Genomic DNA, 6381 nt, shown 5'->3' on the forward strand with positions numbered 1-6381 from the left:
CTATCAAAATATGAAACATCACCGTAACTCCAGAAGGTTCTCTTTTGCTCATTTCCTGTCAATCTCTTCCTCATTCCTTCAAGAGGCAATCACTTTTTCTGGTTTTTATTTTCTACCATAGATTAGATTTGCCTATTCCAGATCTTTATAGAAATGGAATTATGTAGTACAAACTGCTTCATGTTAGGCTTCTTTCGCTCAGCATAGTGTTTTATTCATGTTACATGTATCAGTAGTTTACTTCTTTTTATTAATGAATAGTGTCCTTCATATAGATAAAAACAGTTAGTGTTTTAGCATTTTCTTACTGATAAACATTTGAGTTGTTTCCAGTTTGGAGTTATTAGGAATAAAACTTCCATGGGCTGGGTGCAGTGGCTCACACCTGTAATCCCAGCACTTTGGGATGCCAAGGTGGTGGATCACTTGAGTTCAGGAGTTTGAAACCAGCCCAGCCAACGTGGTGAAACCCCATCTACTAAAAATACAAAAATTAGCCAGGAGTGGTGGTGCATGCCTGTAATCCCAGCTACTCCAGAGGGTGAGGCAGAAGAATCATTTGAACCCCGAAGGGGAAGGTTGCAGTGAGCCGAGATCATGCCAGCCTGGGCAACAAGAATAAAAAACTCTGTCTTAGAGAAAGAAAAAAAGAAAAAAAAAGCTTCTGTGAACATTCTTATACAAATCTTTTTTGTGGACATATATTTTCTTTTCTCTCTCAGGTAAATACCTAGAGGTGAAAATGGTGAGTCAGACGGTAAGCATATATTTAGTTTTTTTAAGAAACTCCCAAGCCTTTCCCATCAACAATGTATGAGAGTTCCAGTTGCTCCATATCATCACCAATATTTAGTGTTACCAGTCTTTCTTAAGTTTAGCTGTGGGCCAGGCGTGGTGGTTCATGCCTGTAATCCCAGCACTTCAGGAGGCTGAGGTGAGAGGACTGCCTCGAACCAAGGAGCTCAAGACCAGCCTGGACAATATAGTGAGACCTTATCTCTACAAAAAATTAGTCCCAGTTACTTGGGGGACTGAGGTGGGAGACTCACTTGAGCCCAGGAGGTTGAGGCTGCAGTGACCCATGATTGTGTCACTGCACTTCAGTCTGGGTGACAGAGCAAGACACTGTCCCCAAAAAAAAAAGTTTAGCCAGCCATGGGTGGGTAGTACTATCTCATTGTGGGTTTTTTGTTTGTTTGTTTTTGTAGAGGCAGGGGGGTCTCACTGTTTTGCCCAGGCTGGTGTCAAACTCCTGGCCTCCAGTGATCCTCCCACCTCAGACTCCCAAAGTGAGGGGATTACAGATGTGGGCCACCGCTCCTGGCCCTCATTGTGATTTTAATTTTCATTTCCCTTGTGTCTTACAATTTTGAGCACAATTTCATGTACTTATTGACCACGTGTATATCTTTTTTGGTGAAATGTCCGTTCACGTTTCTTGTCAATTTTGCTGTAATTGAGTCATTTGTCTTTATTAAGTTGCAGAAATTTCTTATATCCGCCAGGCATGGTGGCTCACCCCTGTAATCCCAGCACTTTGGGAGGCCCAGGTGGACGGATCACAAGGTCAGGAGATCGAGACCATCCTGGCTAACACGGTGAAACCCCATCTCTACTAAAATACAAAAAATTAGCCAGGCGTGGTGGTGGGCACCTGTAGTCCCGCCACTTGGGAGGCTGAGGCAGGAGAATGGTGTGAACCCAGGAGGCGGAGCTTGCAATGAGCCGAGATCGCGCCACTGCACTCCAGTCTGGGTGACAGAGTGAGACTCCATCTTAAAAAAAAAAAAAAGAAAGAAAGAAATTACCTTATATCCTGTCTACCAGTTCTTTGTCAGATATGTTTTATGAATATTTTTTCCCAATTTGTAGCTTGCCTATTTTTTTTCTTAATGGCATTTCTCAACCCAGGAATCTGGGTTTGTTTGTTTTTTTAACTTTTTATTGAAATATACATAAAATACACAAACACAAGTATACAGCTTGGCAAATTCTCACAAACTGAACACACCTATGTACTATAATTTGGTTTAAGAAGCAGCATGCCTGTTTGCTGTTTCTTAAACCAAATTATAGTACACGCCTATAATCCCAGTTACTTGGGAGGCTGACGGGAGGATCACTTGAGCCCCAGGAGTTCAGGGCTCCAGTGAGCTCTGACAGAGTGAGATCTGTCTCTAAAAAAAAAATACAGAGCATGGCCAGCCGCGGTGGCTCACGCCTGTAATCCCAGCACTTTGGGAGGCTGAGGTGGGAGGATCACCTAAGGTCAGGAGTTTGAAACCAGCCTGGCCAACATAGTGAAACCCCGTCTCTACTAAAAATACAAAAATTATCCAGGCATAGTGGTGTGCTCCTGTAATCCCAGCTACTCGAGAGGCTGAGGCAGGAGAATCGCTTGAACCCAGGAGGTGGAGACTGCAGTGAGCCGAGATCGTGCCATTGCATTCCAACCTGGGCAACAGAGCAAGACTCTGTCTCAAAATAAAAAAAAATAAAAAAAAAAAAAAAAAACGGTGCATTTCCAACACCCAGTAAGTGGCCCCTCCTACTTCCTTCCAGAGAGGATTGCTTAAGCCTGGGAACTTGAGGCTGCAGTGAGCCTTGATCACGCCACTGTACTCCAGCCTGGTTAATAGAATGAGATCTTGTCTCAAATAAATTTATTTATCTTAAAAAGGTACAGTAAAACCATGATATAAAAGATTTTTTTTTTAATTACACATCTGTATAGGGCACTTACTATGAAGGGAGCTTGCAGGACTGGAAGTTGCTCTGGTTGAGTGAGTGAGTGGTGAGTGACTATAAAGGCCTAGGGCATGACTGTGCTCTACTCCAGATAGTATAAACGCTGTATATTTAGGCTACACTAAATTTTCTTCCTGTTTAAAATTATTTTTGGGGCTGGGCACAGTGGCTCACGCCTGTAATCCCAGCACTTTGGGAGGCCGAGGCAGGTTGATCACTTGAGGCCAGGAGTTCGAGACCAACCTGGCCAACACAGTAAAACCCCATCTCTACTAAAAATACAAAAATTAGCTGGGCCTGTAGTCCCAGCTACTCGGGAGGCTGAGGCAGGAGAATGGCGTGAACCCGGGAGGTGGAGCTTGCAGTGAGCCGAGATCAGGCCACTGCACTCTAGCCAGGGCAACAGAGAGAGACTCCATCTCAAAAATAAATAAATAAATAAACAAACATTTTATATTTTAAACTTTTTTTGTTAAAAACAGACACATACCTTCTTCTCTGAGAAAACACCAAATGGCGGATGACGCCGGTGCAGCAGGGGAGCCCGGAGGCCCTGGGGGCCCTGGGATGGGGAACTGCGGTGGCTTCCACGGAGGCTTCGGCAGTGGCATCAGGGGCCGGGGTCGCGGCAGTGGACGGGGTCGGGGCCAAGGCCGCGGAGCTCACAGAGGCAAGGCGGAGGATAAGGAGTGGATGTCCGTCACCAAGCTGGGCCGCTTGGTCAAGGACATGAAGTCCCTGGAGGAGATCTATGTATTCTCCCTGCCCATTAAGGAATCTGAGATCATTGACTTTTTCCTAGGGGCCTCTCTCAAGGACGAGGTTTTGAAGATTATACCCGTCCAGAAGCAGACCCATGCCGGCCAGCGCACCAGGTTCAAGGCATTTGTTGCCATCGGGGACTACAATGGACGCGGCGGTCTGGGTGTTAAGTGCTCCAAGGAGGTGGCCACTGCCATCCGTGGGGCCATCATCCTGGCCAAGCTCTCCATCGTCCCCATGCGCAGAGGCTGCTGGGGGAACAAGATTGGCAAGTCCCACACCGTCCCTTGCAAGGTGACAGGCCGCTGCGGCTCCGTGCTGGTGCGCCTCATCTCTGCACCCACGGGCACTGGCATCGTCTCGGCGCTTGTGCTCAAGAAGCTGCTCATGATGGCTGGTATAGATGACTGCTGCACCTCAGCCCGGGGCTGCACTGCCACCCTGGGCAACTTTGCCAAGGCCACCTTTGATGCCATCTCTAAGACCTACAGCTACCTGACCCCCGACCTCTGGAAGGAGACTGTGTTCACTAAGTCTCCCTATCAGGAATTCACTGACCACCTCGTCCGGACCCACACCAGAGTCTCCGTGCAGCGGACCCAGACTCCAGCTGTGGCTACAACATAGGGTTTTTATACAAGAAAAATAAAGTGAATTAAGCCTGAAAAAAAAAAAAAAAGACACAAATATACACATTAGCCTAGGCCTACACGGGGTCAAGATCATCAATATCACTGTCTCCCACCTTCCACCATCACATCTCATCCCACTGGAAGGTCTCTAGGGGCAGTAACACATCTGGGGCTGTCATCTCCTGTAATAACAATGCCTTATTCTGGAATGCTTCCTAAAGGACCTGCCTGAGGCTCTTCTTGAGGAGGTATCACTCTGATGAAATACATGGTGGTTTGCTCGGTTTGTTTCTTTTTCCTTTTCTTTTTTTTTTTTTTTTTTTTTTTTGGACACAGATTCTCAGTCTGTCACCCAGGCTGGAGTGCAGTGGCACAATCACAGCTCACTGCTACAGGCATGTGCCACCTTGTTGTAGAGATAGGATCTCACTCTGTTGTCCAGGTTCTTGAACTCCTGGGCTCAAGCAATCCTCCTGCCTCGGCCTCTCAAAGTGCTGGGATCACAGGTGTGAGCCACTGCACCTGGACCTGTTTCTTTTTTCATCATAGATTTTCTTGTCAGAAAATACTGCACCATAAACATTCCTCTCTATTAAGGAAAACCTTTCATTGTTGGGGGGGTCCATGTTTCCAAGCTTTTTAAGGAGCTGGTTGAGGTCTGTAAAAGCTTCTACTAAGCCCTTCACTGTGAATTTTCTTGGAAGTTCTTTTTCTTCTGCAGTTTCCTTTCTCTTGCCTCTTCTTCAGCTATGTGTTCCTGTTCCAGTTCCAAGAATCCCTCATTCATCGGTTCCTTAGGAACCACCTCTAGGACCTCCTCAATGGCATCCTCATCCACACCGAGGTTAAACTTGTTTGCCAATTCCAACCACAGCTATGTTGATTTTTGCAACCTTCTTATCCTTGGCAAATCCTTTGAAGTCATGAACAAACCTATTCAGTTTCTTCTTCCAGATGCCATGCAGACATGCCTTGATAACATTGCCCCAGTCTCAAGCAAGGTCCTTGATGCAGTCATAAACATTGTAATCCTTCTAGAATTACACCAGTATCTTCTTAGTGTCTCTCTCAGTTGCAGTAATAGCCTGGGTAAAGGTCTTCCTTGGGTAGTGGATATGGTTTGGCTGTGTCTCCACCCAAATCTCATCTTGAATTGTAGCTCCCATAATTCCCATGTGTTGTGGGAGGAACCCGGTGGGAGATAATTGAATCATGGGGACAGTTTCCCCCATACTGTTCTCACAATAGTGAATAAATCTCACAAAATCTGATGGGGCCGAGCACGGTGGCTCATGCCTGTAATTCCAGTCTTGCTTGAGAGCAATGTGGCAGGTTACAAACTGAAACCCTTTGTGATCTGGAACAGGGAAAACTCCAGAGCCTTCCAGCTGATCAATAAATACATGTTGAAGCCTGGCATGGTGGTCCACACCTGTAATCCCAGTACTTTGGGAGGCCGAGGCAGGAGGATCTCTTGAGCCCAGGCGTTCAAGGCTGTAGTGAGCAATGATCATACCACTGCATTCCAGCCTGGATGACAGAGTGAGATCCTGTCTTTTAAAAAACAAACAACAAAAAACAAGCATATGCTGCCAGTGTACTTCAGGAGCAATGAAACGTCATGGATGACCCAGCTCCGCTTCCAAGGTGCACTCCTGAATTCCTATGCCAGTACAGGGAGAAGTATTGTTTGGGGAAGAACATACCTTCCAAGATTTTGCTTATTGTTGATAATGCTCCCACACGTCTGCCTTTTACTGGTGATCTTCATCCCGGTATCAGAGTGGTGATTCTGCCTTCAAAAACCACCCCTTTGATCCAACCAATGGATCAAGGAGCTGTAGCAGCTTTTAAGCTACTACTACTTTCTACTACTGTATTAGTCCGTTTTCGCGCTGCTGATAATGACATACCCCAGGCTGGGTAATTTATAAAGAAAGAGAGGTTTAATGGACTGACAGTTCCACGTGGCTGGGGAGGCCTCACAATCATGGTGGAAGATGCAAGTCGTATTTTACATGGCGGGAGACAAGAGCGAATGAGAACCAGGTGAAAGGGCTTTCCTCCTATAAAACCATCAGATCTTTTTTTTCTTTTTGAGACCAAGTCTCGCTCTGTTGTCCAGGCTGGAGTGCAGTGGTGTGATCTCGGCTCACTGCAACCCCCACCTCCTGGGTTCAAGCAATTCTCCTGCCTCAGCCTCCCTAGTAGCTGAGACTACAGGTGTCCACCACCACAC

General features: G+C 46.4%; 1 pseudogene; it reads left to right on the forward strand.

The window, feature by feature from the left end:
* Positions 1 to 3261: 3261 nt before the first annotated feature.
* On the forward strand, positions 3262 to 4137 carry LOC105495798 (small ribosomal subunit protein uS5 pseudogene; annotated as a pseudogene).
* Positions 4138 to 6381: the final 2244 nt, after the last annotated feature.

The sequence above is a fragment of the Macaca nemestrina genome, chromosome 7 (assembly GCF_043159975.1).
Source record: "Macaca nemestrina isolate mMacNem1 chromosome 7, mMacNem.hap1, whole genome shotgun sequence".
NCBI lineage: Eukaryota > Metazoa > Chordata > Mammalia > Primates > Cercopithecidae > Macaca > Macaca nemestrina.